General features: G+C 47.4%; 1 protein-coding gene across 1 annotated transcript in view; it reads left to right on the top strand.

Moving 5' to 3' along the window:
* Positions 1-7,163: 7,163 nt before the first annotated feature.
* LOC120857834 (cat eye syndrome critical region protein 2) overlaps positions 7,164-14,194 on the top strand; it is a 42,023-nt gene continuing 34,992 nt past the window's right edge. The window contains exon 1 of the mRNA XM_040233646.1: positions 7,164-7,254. The gene's annotated coding sequence lies outside the window, so the exon portion shown is untranslated. The remainder of the gene's footprint in view (positions 7,255-14,194) is intronic.

Genomic DNA, 14,194 nt, shown 5'->3' with positions numbered 1-14,194 from the left:
TCTTTCATTTTCATCAAGAGGCTTTTTAGTTCCTTTTCACTTCCTGCCATAAGGGTGGTGTCATCTGCATATCTGAGGTTATTGATATTTCTCCCAGCAATCTTGATTCCAGCTTGTCCCTCTTCCAGCCCAGCATTGCTCCTGATGTACTCTGCATATAAGTTAAATAAACAGGGTGACAATTTGCAGATTTAACGTACTCCTTTTCCTGTTTGGAACTAGTCTGTTGTTCCATGTCCAGTTCTAACTGTTGCTTCCTGACCTGCATATAGGTTTCTCAAGAGGCAGGTCAGGTGGTCTGGTATTCCCATCTCTTTCAGAATTTTCCACAGTTTATTGTTAGCCACCCAGTCAAAGGCTTTGGCATAGTCAATAAAGCAGAAACAGATGTTTTTCTGGAACTCTCTTGCTTTTTCGACGATAGTGTTGTGTTAATGACTGCCCTGTAGCCAAGCGACTCACTTAAACATACATATGTATTCTTTTTCTTGTTCTTTTCCACTATGGTTTATCGTAGAACACTGAATGTAGCTCCTTGTGCTGTGGAGTAGGACATTGTTATTTATTTGAAATGGATATCTGTCATTCAACACACCACCTTCCTGACACCCAGACCCACATCCTCATCAGGGAGCTGAGAATCAGAAGAGGGGTTGTTTCTCCCCAGCCTGGTGAAGAGCCGTGCCACCAGGGACTGGCCCGGGTCAGCACCTGGGGACTCCTTTAGACAGCATGAGGACGGGTTCAGTTCAGTCGCTCAGTTGTGTCTGACTCTTTGCAACCCCACGGACTGCCAGGCTTCCCTGTCCATCACCAACTCCTGGAGCTTACTCAAACTCATGTCCATCACGTTGATGATGCCATTCAACCATCTCATCTTCTGTTGTCCCCTTCTCATCCCACCTTCAATCTTCCCCAGCATCAGGGTCTTCTCCAAAGAGTTAGTTCTTTGGATCAGGTGGCCAAAGTATTGGAGTTTCTGCTTCAGCATCAGTCCTTTCAATGAATATTCAGGACTGATTTCCTTTGGGATGGACTGGTTGGATCTCCCTTGCGGTCCAAGAGACTCTCGAGTCTTCTCCAACACCACAGTTCAAAAGCATCAATTCTTTGGTGCTCAACTTCCTTCACAGTCCAGCTCTCACATCCATACATGAGTACTGGAAAAACCATAGCCTTGACTAGACGGACCTTTGTTGGCAAAGTAATGTCTCTGCTTTTGAATATGCTGTCTAGGTTGGTCATAGGTTTTCCTCCAAGGAGCGTCTTCTAATTTCATGGCTGCAGTCACCATCTGCAGTGTTTTTGGAGCCAAAGAAACTAAAGTCTCAGTGTCACTGTTTCCATTGTTTCCCCATCTGTTTGCCACGAAGTGATGGGACCAGATGCCATGATCTTTGATTTCTGAATGTTGAGTTTTAAGCCAACTTTGTGACTCTCCTCTTTCACTTTCATCAAGAGGCTCTTCAGTTCTTCTTTGCTTTCTGGCATAAGTGTGGCGTCATCTGCCTATCTGAAGTTATTGATATTTCTCCTGGCAATCTTGATTCCAGCTTGTGCTTCATCCAGCTTGGCATTTTGCCTGATATACTCTGATACAAGTTAAATAAGCAGGATGACAGTATACAGCCTTAATGTACTCCTTTCTGAATTTGGAACCAGTCTCTTGTTCCATGTCCAGTTCTAACTGTTACTTCTTTACCTGCATACAGATTTCTCAGGAGGCAGGTCAGATCTGGTATTCCCATTTCTTGAATAATTTTCCAGATGGGTTAGTGCGTTCTTTTTCTTTTTCTAGTGAGTTCAGAACTGTTCTCTCAGTTATAACCACACCCTGGTCATTGCTAGTTTGTCCTGTCTTCACTGATTTCTCCTTGTAGTTTGATGGCAGGCATTTCTGGAAACCTCCAGTCCCGTTCATCCTTCAGCCTGATTGCTCCAGGGCTTCTGTCTTTGGTCTTCTCTCCTCACGTCCTGGCCCTTCCTCTGCTGAGCAAGCTCCTTCTCAAGCGCTGCCGTCTCTCCCGGGAATGGGGACCGCTTGTCCCCTCCCAGTTGCGATGCTCCCCGAGAGGGTGTCTCCCAGCCTGTTGGCAGCCTGGGCACGAGTTGCGGAGCCAGGCACAGAGCGTATCTTTAGGTGCAGGGGCCGTTTCCCTCGTGAGCCGCTGTCACGTGGCCACGGAGGCCGAGCTGCCCGGCAGATGAGAGGGCCCGCACATCCACGTCATGCGCTCCGTTTTCTGCGCTCTTGCCACCCAGGAGACCAGGGCGTGGTCACACATGAACAGCCAGGGTGTTCCCCGCTTTGGTATCTGTCCCCGCCCCACTCAGTGTCTCATCAGGTAGATCCATTGTCTTGTTGAGGGGCTGGGGCCCGGTGTGAACAGTTGTTCCCTGAGGTGTCCTCTTCTCTGCTGCCTTCCACCTGCAGTTGGCAGCATCTCATGAACTTCGCTCCTGCAGCTCCGCTCTCACCCCCTCTGCCCTGACTCACTGTCATCCTTGGTGTCTTCCCTGGGCTGGGCCTGGGACTGTCTCACCCTGGCCCTGTGTTGCCCTGGCCTGCACAGCACGCCCAGATTAACTTCCAGTCTTTTTTGCTTCTCTCCCTGATTTCACTGGTTACACCTAAATTAATTTCTGACCAGTCCAGTGGTGAACAAGGAGTGGGACTGCTTAACCCCAGGGCTCTAGGGCTTCTGGCTGATAAGTTGTCTGACTACATCTCCAGTTTTATTTTTGAAATTCATTCACATGTTTAAGTTAAAAATAGTATACCTTTCCAAATGACCACAAGCTACAATTATGAAAACAAAACCATCAGAGGAAACCAGCTCTCTAGGAAGCTGCGCCATGAGCCACATGCCCTGGGTTTCCAGGGCACAGTCTCCACATGAAGTCCAGATTCCGACCCTGTTCTGAGGCTCATCAGCACCAGCCTCTTGGGCTGCTGAGATGCTCCCATCTCTTCAGTGCTCAGCAGTTACTTTTGTATTCTGGAGCTTGCCTGTGGGAGAAGATGTGTGTAACTTCAGACCCCTATTTAAATATCTGGAGCCAGCTTTGATAATTTATACCTTTTCAGACAAGCATATTCATGTAGGTTTATACATTTATTGCTTTGGTCAGTTTTTTTCAGCCTGAGGGGAACTGTGTGGTTTCCTTTCTAGAAAGTTGCTCCCTATGTCATGACTGGTGATGGCTGTCGTGTCTGCAGCGCAGAGCTGCCAATACAGTGTGAACTGTCTCGAGCAGCCTTTGGGATGAAGGTAATTTATATACCAGGTTAGAAGCATCAGCTGCCAAAATGCAAGGGTTGCTTTCTGAAGCCTGGGCCTGCTCGCCGGGCAGCCTCTGAGAGAGCAGCTGGGATGGCCCTCAGAGGGCCTGCTTTGCACCTCCTTTGTGTGAGCCCACTCCTGGGCATGCATGGAAGCCCCCACCTTTGACTGTGATCCCCACTGCATTGCAGCTGGTCCCTGTGCAGGTGAGAAAGATCTGGGCCTGTTACATCAAGTGAGGCCCGGGTAGCTGTTTCCTCAGGCCTTTCCCTCCTTGGGGGAACTGAGTGGGGTCTTTGTGCCTGGAGTGTGCGTGTCCATCATCTCCCTTCTTCCTTGGAGTTGAGGGAAAGAAAGTTGCTCTGTCTTTACTACCTTATTTAACAAAAGATAAAGAAGATTCGGAATCTCGGGATTGGGTCCACTGCTAGGAGTCCCTGCCCTGAGCTTTGAGAGCAGAGCAGTTGCTGAGCGGTGCTGGCGTAGAGGAGTTAGTGATATTCCTGGGCTGCCTCTCCAGGATGTTCTCCCTGTTTGGGGAAAAGTTTCCACGACACAAGCTCAAGGCCTCTACCCGCCGACTCCTCCCTGGCTCACCCTGAGGTCCTTTTCTCAGCAGCTACTGCCAGGTCCCAGGGCTGAACAGGCTCATCCCTAATGAGCTGTGACGCCAGCTGCAAGGAGGGCAAGTGTGACCCTCAGGAGCCCTGCTTGATCCCTTCTTGGTGATTTGCTGGTTGCTCCCCCCACCCCTGTCCCAGAGCATCTTGGCAGAGTTCAGATTTCTGTGCTCACAGCTCAGTGCCCACAGTGAAAAGGGAATACAAAAGGGGGTGTGGAGTGAGGAGGAGCGGCGGGGCGGGGCTTTTGAAGAGTGTTTGAAAACCCTGGTTGCCTTAGCCTGGGCTCTGGGCTGAAGGTGGAAGTGGTGAAGCTGTGAATAACCTGGATTTGGAGGTAGTTTGATTGCCTCATGCATCAGTTCAGTTCAGTCACTCAGTCCAGTCTGACTCTCTGCAACCCCGTGGACTGCAGCCTGCCAGGCTTCTCTGTCCATCACCAACTCCTGGAACTTGCTCACACTCGTGTCCATCGAGTTGGTGATGCCACCCAACCAGCTCATCCTCTGAGGTCCCCTTCTCCTCCTGCCTTCAATCTTTCAACATCAGGGTCTTCTCCAATGAGTCAGTTCTTTGCATCAAGTGGCCAAAGTATTAGAGTTTCAGCATCAATCCTTCCAGTGTATATTTAGGACTGATTTCATTTAGGATGGGCTGGTTGGATGGATCCCTTTGCAATTCAAGGGACTTTCAAGAGTCTTCTTGGAGAAGGCAATGGCAACCCACTCCAGTACTCTTGCCTGGTAAATCCCATGGATGGAGGAGCCTGGTAAGCAGCAGTCCATGGGATCATGAAGAGTCAGACATGACTGAGCGACTTCACTTTTCACTTTCTTCCATTGGAGAAAGAAAATGGCAACCCACTCCAGTGTTCTTGCCTGGGATGGAGGAGCCTGGTAGGCTGTCGTCTATGGGGTCACACAGTCGGACACGACTGGAGCGACTTAGCAGCAGCAGCAGGAAGAATCTTCTCCAACACCACAGTTCAAAAACATCATGCATACAGGCCATGTATTAAAGTTTGAACTTCTGTTGCTCAGAAATCTGATTTTTGAAAAGAGCACTTTCTGTTTCTTCAGTCTGTTTTTCTACACACTGTCACTTGAGAATGAATTAACTGCAGTGCGCACATGTTATGGAGCATTCACTGTGCATCAGGCTGGTCTGGTTTTTATAAGTATCACCTCATTTAAATCACCGTAGCTTCTGCCTGTGGATACTTGTAATGTGGCAAGTTCTGGGAACTCTTCTTCCCCCAGGGAGCCTCACTTTGGCCTCCAGGCCTGGGCACCAAGCGCTTCCTTGGAGGTCTTTTCTCAGGGGCTGGTTCCCCTGAGCTGGGGCTGTGGGACCACCCCGCAAATTATGGTCAAAGATATATAAACTCTACTTTGGTAGCTGTGATAAGTACACAGTCTGTAGTGCTGAGTGTGAGGACACAGTCCGGTATTGTTGTGTCAGCGTGCACAGTCTAGGAATGTTAAGTGTCAGGGCACAGTCCAGCGCTGTGTGTGTGTAAGTGCACACAGCCCAGTAGTGTTAAGTGTCAGGGCACAGTCTGGTAGTATAAAGTCTATTCATGTTGTTATGAATCTGTTCCAGAACGTCTTGATCTTACAAATCTCAAACTCTGTATCCATTGAAGTGAAAAAAATTTTAACTGATAAGCCAGTCCTCTTTTTGTTCAGCGGGATTAAAATTGCTGTCCTGCTTCTGCTGTCTCTCTGTGACGCTGGGTGCAGGGCTGTGAGCGGAGGCCATGCAGGGAGCTCTGGTCACCTGTGGCTGCTGTGGGGAGGACAGCTGGGTTCAGGGGCAGCGCCGCCGCCTCTGACGGAGCATTGACTCTGCGGGCTGGGTCCTGCAGGGCCCCGGGGAAAGTGCCTCTCCCGAGTCACCTTGTCTGATTTGGTCTGTTTTCTAGGTGCTTCTGAATTTGAGGCACAGTATAGAAGAGGTACGTCTACAAAGGAATGTTGTGTTTGGTGCGTTTCAGTATCCTGTGGGTGACATGTGAGGCAGGGTGGGACTTGTATTCATAGGTGCTGGAAGGCCCTCTCAGAGCTCACATGGCAGGTGTTTCAGGCCCACCCAGCATCCCTGGTGTCCCACCAGCATCCCTGGTGTCTGCCCAGAAGAGTAGGTGCCCTTGTGGCAGGTGCGCGCGTCCCGGCCACGCCCGCCGTCGGACTGGCACTGTTGCACACTGAGGCCCTGGCCTTGAGGGTGCCCGGGGCCCCTCCCTTCTCAGGGTGGCTCCGTTGTTTGTCTCTGTCCGTTAGTCTGCTTGGTAATGCTTGTGTCACATGACATTTTTGGGCTGTTTACAAATTGGGAACTTTTGAACATAGAATAATACACAGAAGGATTAAATGTTGAGCAAAAGACCTTCCCTGTATTTCTAGTAGAAGTGGACCTCCTCTTCTGTGCACTGCCTGCTCCTCAGGGTGGAGGTCAGAAGCTGGTGCCCTTGGTGCTTTGGGGCCCGCTTACAAGACCCTCAGAGTCTGGTTATGAGCCAGCCACACCACCAGCAGAGTGGATCCTGGGGAGTCGGCTTGCCCAGCAGGTGGACGGCCTCCGGCTGGACGTGGGCCCGTGTCCTGGGAGTGGTGACTGTTCACTGTGGGAGCTTGAGAAGGGAAGGAATAGGGTCTCCCGAATCCCAGCTGTCACCTCTGTCCCTGTAGCTCCTCAGTGAACCCTCCTTTAGAGTATGTGTGCTGTCTCTGCCTAAGTCCCATGTGCCCGTCCCCTGGGATTCGCCCCCCCCCCCCCACACACGGGCAGTGCCTCACTGCTCTTAGGTCCGACAGGCTGTGTGCACACAGAAACGTTCCAAGTGGCATGATTCTGGAGAGCCGTTGCAGTTGGCTTACTTGTTGAAACTCTTCAGTAAATGAATGCTTTCTGATCAATTACATATCTGCTCCATTACACTCCTGCATTAAAATAGAAAGCAATACAGCCTGTTTACATAAGTTAAGCTCTTTTGTGACTGTGCTGGCATTGAGTTATACACCTGATCTTAGCCAAAAGGCCGAGAAGCGATGGTACTGACTTATAAAAAGAGGTGTCTGCCGGTGCAGATGAGAGAGATGGAGGTTGGTAAGAGCAGTAGGGGAGTGAACGCCTGGAAAATCAAAGAACTGCACCAGGCCAGAACGGCCAGCGGTGGTTGGGCGGGCGGTGCCGCCGGCAGGGCTGGGGATCTGCCTCTGAGTCTGAGCTCTCGTCCCTGTCTCCCCTCCTCAGGAGTTAGAAGCAGCTCTCCACAGAGATGACGTGGAGTTCATCAGCGACCTGATTGCCCGCCTGCTCCAGGGCTGCTATCAGCGAAGGGACATCACGTGAGTAACCCCAGTCCTCTCTCTCCTGGCAGCGGAAGGAATTAACCAGTCCTAGTGAGGTTTCATATCTCCTGGAGCAAACCTGAGCAGATCATTGGCCGAGATGTACAGTGTATTCACACGTGGCTCTGTGCCCTGCCTTCTGCTGCTTCTGCAGCTGAGTTTTCATTTTATTCTTTTTTTCCACTCTCGCAATTCTAGAGCCCTTACCCTTCGGTTCCCCGGCTACCACAGTCACATGGAGTGTTTTCCTCTCAGTGTAGGCCTTACTTTCTCATCTTTTTTTCCAATATTGGTAAATTGATGCCTAACAAAATTAGATTCTTACTGTAGTTCTGCCCCTTGGGTCTATGTCTCTTGTTCCTGTGAACAGTAGCATCATTCTGAGATGGAGCTTCTGGACCTCTCACACTGTAGCCGCCAAGTACACCCGCTCCCTTACACGTGAGACACGTAGAAACGTGGAGCTGGATTTCATCTCTGTCAGCAAGTACAGGCTCTTCCTGCTCAGGCCTCAGCCCTTGTTTCCAGGGACTCAGTAGCCATTCGCTTTATCTCATTCCCACATGGCATTGACTTGCGGGACGCTTCTGGGAAGCAGAGACTGGATGGGGTTCCCAGTCCTGGTCCCGCAATCTAAACAGAAGTTTGGGGTGTTATGGTTTGTAGTTTTCAGACAGTTAACAAAAGGCAGTATGTGGAATATTTCTGTTGTAGTAAGCTCACTCTTAGGGGCCTGTCTGGGCTGGGAGTCAACTTGTGGGTACAACATGAGTGAGGGTGGTGAGCTGCTCCCGCGCCCACCGTGATCCTCAGCCACCCTGACGCGGTGGGGGTGCTCTCCTGGGTGCTCTGGAGCGTGCTGTCCGTCCCCAGGGGCGTCCAGGCTGTCATGCTGAACAAAGCGCAGGAGGAACCGTACACCTCATCACTCAGACACAAGGAGGAAGGGTTTGCTTTTTGAGCTGTGGCTTGGGAGTTTGTGTGGTTTTTAAGCACTGTTGTAGGCATACGGTGTATATGATTTCACCTTTTCCTGTCTTACAGTTAGTTATCATAACTGATGTTTCTCTAAATGGGATTGTCAGATACCCGTTTAGTAGATGAACATTTCTGCCTTAACTCTTAACTGTTACAGACATATTTCACGTAGCCTGGGACATAAAGGCTTGTACACCTAGTGAATTATGCTCTTATTTTAAATTTCTGGAAGTATTGTCACTCAGTCAAAAGAAAGGTCCGTTTAAGATTAAAGAAATACAGGACTTCCCTGGTGGTCCAGTGGTTAAGACTCCATACTTCCACTGCAGTGAGCATAGGTTCAATCCCTGGTCAGGGAGCTAAGATCCACATGCTGCATGGCCCCCCAGAAAAAGATTCAAAACAATGCATTTCCAGGCTGCTCACTCCAGAGGTGGTTTTATTTCACCTACGACTCATCAGTGTCCAAGGGCTCCATTGGCCTCACCCTGCTCTGGCCAGGGTGCTGTAGGACAGACGCCCTCAGGACCCTCAGTCCTAGGTCCCACCACAGAGTGTGTGCTCTGGCCACAGCAAGTGCTCTAAAGTCTGCAGAGCACGCAGGTGTTTGAGAAAAGGGCCAGGGAATTGAGTCTTCACGTGGGTGCTTCCCAAGGCAGAGCCCAATAAGTGGGTGAATGCAGGAGGAACAGACCCACTCATGAAGTGCAGGTGGGAGGGCTGTGCCTGGGGCTTGAAGCCCTAGAGCAGTGCCTAGGGGTTGCAGAAGGTCCCATGTGGTTCAGAAATGTGATTGACTTGAGCTGCAGAATCTTGGCCCTATTAAATTTTGATTCATTGCCACCATATAAAATGAGACTTCACGATTAAACCCCATTCTGTTGGAAATCATCTGAGACACCTCTCAGCTGGAGGGAAGACAGGGCCCAACCCCAGCTGGGGGCTGCTATCGCCTTGGCTGGTTGTCATTGTGCACGTGTGGGGCTTGTGTAGCCCACCGCCACCTTCTTTCCCCACTCGTCTCTGCACGCCTAGCCGTTCAAGGAGTCCAGGGGCCACAGCACAGCAGGAGTGGGAGCCCGGTAGACCTTGTAGGCTGGGTGACAAGTTTGGAGGTGTGGTCCCCAGGGTACGGAGCACAGGAGACCTGGAAGGAGTGAGTGAGTGGATGAGGCCTGAGGAGCGAGCTGAGCACAGCACAAAGGCCTGTGAGGGCGTGAAGGTGACAACCCAGTGCCTCCAGCCTGGCAAGCTGTCCAGCGCACACCTTTCCTAGTTCATTGTGCACATTTGGAATCTGTACTGGAATTTCCTGTTACATACTTAGGCCTTGTCTTCACAGGTGTGTTGGCGATGATCAAGCACAAGAAATACTTGCTTACAGTTTGCAGAGCTGCCTCCTCATGGGTTCTGTCTCTTGCAGCCGTGTGCTGGTGCCTAGCCTCTTAACATTAGCTTCTTCCTCGTGACAGCACTGTGTTGGTTACTCCTAAACAATTTCTTTTGAAATCAGATGTTAATTTATTTAAAAACAAACAAACAAACAAATGATCCTAGTCAGATGTCCTGAAATTTCAGGGGGTGGTGTAACGGAGAGCAGTCTTCCCTTTTTGCCAGCACTGCTTCGGTGACTTTGCTGCTGCTGAAGGAAACTGCGAGTCTCTGAAGGACAGAAGGAGCGGGGAGCCTTCAGCCCCCTCGTGCCCTCAGTGCTCATCATCACCCTGTCCTGAGGGGTGGTGTGGCGCAGCGTTGGTCCTGCTGTTCTGTGCTGGTCCAGGGAGGCAAGTGTTGGTTCTGGCCTTCGTCAGAGCATACCTGTGATATGTCACAGCATTTCAGAAAACATAAAGTGTTTGTGTTAGAAAAAAGTAGATGAGTATACTGAAACAAAAAACGTTTCTGAATGGTGAAGTAAGTTTGAGATCTGGTTGACCAAGTTGAATTAAGTAGTCTGGAGTCAGGCTTCAGCCTTCTAAAAACTTGATGATGATATGTAGTAATACACAGAAAAGGCACATTCCTTACTCTGCAGTTTAGTGAATTTATGCAACTCAGACAAGGAAGCATCGCAATGAATTTTACTTTGTCCACTGAAAGGAACTGCCCGAAGTGACTGTTACTCTGTCTCTCCAGTGGTATCCATGTGCATTTAGAGCGAATATGTGCTCAGTATTCTTGGACGCTTTCTTTTCATCCCACCCTAAATAGAGAGGATTTTGTACAAATGAATGCTTTCGTTTGCTGCTTCTAAGACTTAGCTATTATGTGGAGCCAAGAAAGGGCTTCCCTCATAGCTCAGCTGGTAAAGAATCTGCCTGCAGTGCAGGAGACCCGGGTTTGATTCCTGGGTTGGGAAGATCCCCCGGAGAAGGAAACGGCAACCTACTCCAGTATTGTTGCCTGGAGATTCCCATTGACAGAGGAGCCTGGCAAAGTACAGTCCATGCGGTTGCTAGAGTCAGATACAACTTAGCAACTAAAGAGAGAGAAGAAAGTTCCATCATCTCTCTCTGTTTTCTGTATTACTTACCTCACCTGTAAAATGGGAATGATAAGCATACCCATTACTAAATTTATTTAGTAATAATAATATTGAGTGAGATTAAGTTAAATTATTTATGACATCCTTAGAGCAGTCTGGAGCTTTTAGTAGTGGGGAGAGCAGTGCTTCATGGCTGATACTGGGTGTGAGTGTTTTTACTTTGCTCATTTATTTAAGTAGCTAGCTAGGTAGCTAACTAGCAAGCTGTGCCGTGTCTCAGTTGTGGCATATGGGATCTACTTCCCTAACCAGGGACTGAACCCAGGCCCCCTGCATTGGGAGCATGAGTCTTAGCCATTGGATCACCAGGGAGGTCCCTGTGGCTTTTTTTTTTTTTAGAGTTTTATGTACACTGGAATTTGAATTTTATATTATTTTCATATGTCATGAAATATTCTTTTGATTTCTTTTTTCTCCCAACTTTTAAAAAAGAATGACTTTTACATTCTTAGCTTACAGGCTAAAGATAGACACTCAGGCCAGATTTGGGCCATGGGTCATAGTTTGCATGCCCGTTTTTAGAAAAATAGGTTCTTGTTTCTAATTCCTTGAACTCAGTCAGCACGCTGTTCAAGATAATACGACATTTCCATCTCCCCAGAAAGTGCCCCTGTGCACTAAATCTAACCCCCACCCTCCCAGAGAAACCCACAGTATCCTATACAGTGATCTGGTTCCTACGGATGCATGTTGTTTTGCCTTACGCGACTTCACTTTCCCTTTTCACTTTCATGCACTGGAGAAGGAAATGGCAACCCACTCCAGTGTTCTTGCCTGGAGAATCCCAGGGATGGGGGAGCCTGGTGGGCTGCCGTCTCTGGGGTCACACAGAGTCGGACACGACTGAAGTGACTTAGCAGCAGCAGCAGCAGAGCTTCTTCTCGTTGGGATCACTCTCAGCAGCAGCAGAGCTTCTTCTGGTTGGGATCACTCTGCGTGTCCGCGTCTTCCAGGAAGCCCAGAGCGCGTGGTGCTCGCTGTTGCTGCTGTTGATGCCAGTACTTTGTTCCTTTGAGGGAGGAGTTTCAGTTGTATCCAGTGCAAAAATATCTCAGGTGTTCTGTCTAATTGGTGGACTTGTGTGCAGACTCCAGTGGGGCTGTAAGGAATAAAGCAGCTGTGAACATCCGCACAGGTTTTTGTGAACGTCTCTTCATTTTCTTGGGAATTGCTGGGTCCCATAGGAGAGTATGTTTGATGTTAAGAAACTGCCAGACTTGTTTTCTTGACCACTCTAGTTGCTCCGTATCTTTGCCAACATTTGTTATTTTTAATTTTACCCAGGTTTTCATTTTACTGATTCTGTTGCATGTAATGTGGTAACTCATTGTGGTTTCAATTTGCATTTCCCTGATGATGACGTAAATAACAGGCTATGAGTGTTTTTTCCTGATGTGTAGCTTACCTATTTGTTTGACACTGTATTTTAAAGAACGATAAGCTTTAATTTTGTTGAAGTCTAATCTATCAGCTTTTTCTAGTATGTTATTAATATTTCCAAATCAGGACATACTTTTAATGTCAATAGATTTTCTTTGAGGTTTTCTCTTAGTTTTATAGTTTCAACTTTTTGCAGTTGACATTATGATGCATTTTGAGTTCGTATTTGTCTATGGTGTGAAGCAGAAGGTCAGTGTCCACGTTTTTTTACTCATGAATTTCATGCATGTTCAGTCTATTCAAGTATCAGATTGTCTTGAAATTGAGAATGTTCTCCACCTTTTTTAAATTTTAGTTTTGCTTTTTAAGTGTTTTGACTATTCTGGGTTTTTAGCATACAAATTTAAAAATCAAGTTATCAGCCCTGCCACCCCCCAAAAAAGGCCTGCTACAGAAAATGGACATTTTGACCAATGTTGAATTCCCCAGTCCTTGACCGTGATATGTATCTCAACATTTGTTTATCTTCTTTAATTTCAGGAATATTGTAAGGTTTCAGTGTAAAGATATTAGGCATCTTTCCATTTGTGCTTGAGCTTTTATATTTTTCAGCTACTTGTTGCCAGTATATGTAAAATACAGTTGATCTTTTTATGTTGACCTTATTACTGAGGCTTCATTGGTCTTGCAGATAACCGAGGAGTTTCTGTTGTCTGCTTCTGCTTCAGCCTCTGTCCCAAGAGCTTCCTTCTCTTGTCTTACTGTGCTGGCCACGATGCTGGTGGTGTTCCTGATCTTGGGGGAAGTACACAGCCTTTCACCATGAAGTGTGATGAAGTGCTGTCCCTTTTGTCTCTTGCTGAATTCAGTTGGCTACTGTTTTGGGGATGTTGATGAAGGATATTGGCCTGTACTTCTGTTTGCTTAGAAATCTTTGTCAGGTTTGGCAGATGGGTGGAGAAGCATTTCCCTTCTCTGGTTTCTGAAAAAGTCTGTGTAATTTCTTTTGAACAGTTCACCACTGAAAGCCTTTGGGTTTGCAGTTTTCTTTGTGCAAGGTTTTATTTGAGTATTATTGATTCCGTTTCTTTAATAGATTCAGGCTATTTGGGTGTTTTATTTCTTAAAAAAAATTTTTTTTAATTTTAATTTTTGGCCACACTAGCCAGCATGTGGGGTCTTGGTTCCCTGATCAGGGATCACACCTGTGGCCCCTGCAATGGAAGGTAGATTCTTAACCACTGGACCACCAAGGAAGTTCCTTTTTAAAAAAAAAAAAAAAAAAAAATTTATTTAAGTATAGTATTGCACTAATTTCAACTGTACAACAAAGTGAATGATTCAATCATACGTATATATCTTTTTTCATATTCTTTTCCATTTTTTCCGTGGTTTATCACAGGCTGTTGAATATAGTTCCCTGTGCTATACAGCAGGCCTTGTTGTTTATCCATTCTGTATATACCAGTTTGCATCTGCTAATCCCAGACTCCCAATCCATCACTCCCCCCTCACCCCCTTTCTTTGGCAACCACATGTCTATTTTCTATGTCTGTGAGTTTGTTTCATAGGTAAGTCTGTCATATTTTAGAATTCACATGTAAGTGTGTCGTATGGTATTTGTCTGTCTCACTTCACTTAGTGTGATCATCTCTAGGTCCATCTATGATGCTGCAAGTGGCATTATTTCATTCTTTTTACGGTTGAGTAACATTCTGTTGTCTATATGTACCACATCTTTATCCAATCATCTGTTGATGAAAATTTATGTTGCTTCCATGTCTTAGATATTATGAATAGTGCTGCTGTGAACATAAGGGGTGCATGTATCTTTTTGAATTATAGTTTTGTGTGGATATATGCCAGGAGTGGGATTGCTGGATCATATGCTAGCACTATTCTCTGTTTTTTGAGAAACCTCCAAACTATTCTGCATAGTGGCTGTACCAATTTACATGGCTACCAACTGTGTAGGAGGGTTCCTTTTTCTTCTGGATGGTCTATTTCTTAAGCCATGACTTTGGTAAGTCATTT

This window comes from Oryx dammah, unplaced genomic scaffold (assembly GCF_014754425.2).
Source record: "Oryx dammah isolate SB20612 unplaced genomic scaffold, SCBI_Odam_1.1 HiC_scaffold_29, whole genome shotgun sequence".
Classification (NCBI taxonomy): Eukaryota; Metazoa; Chordata; class Mammalia; order Artiodactyla; family Bovidae; genus Oryx; species Oryx dammah.
This window is presented reverse-complemented; position numbering and strand designations above follow the sequence as displayed.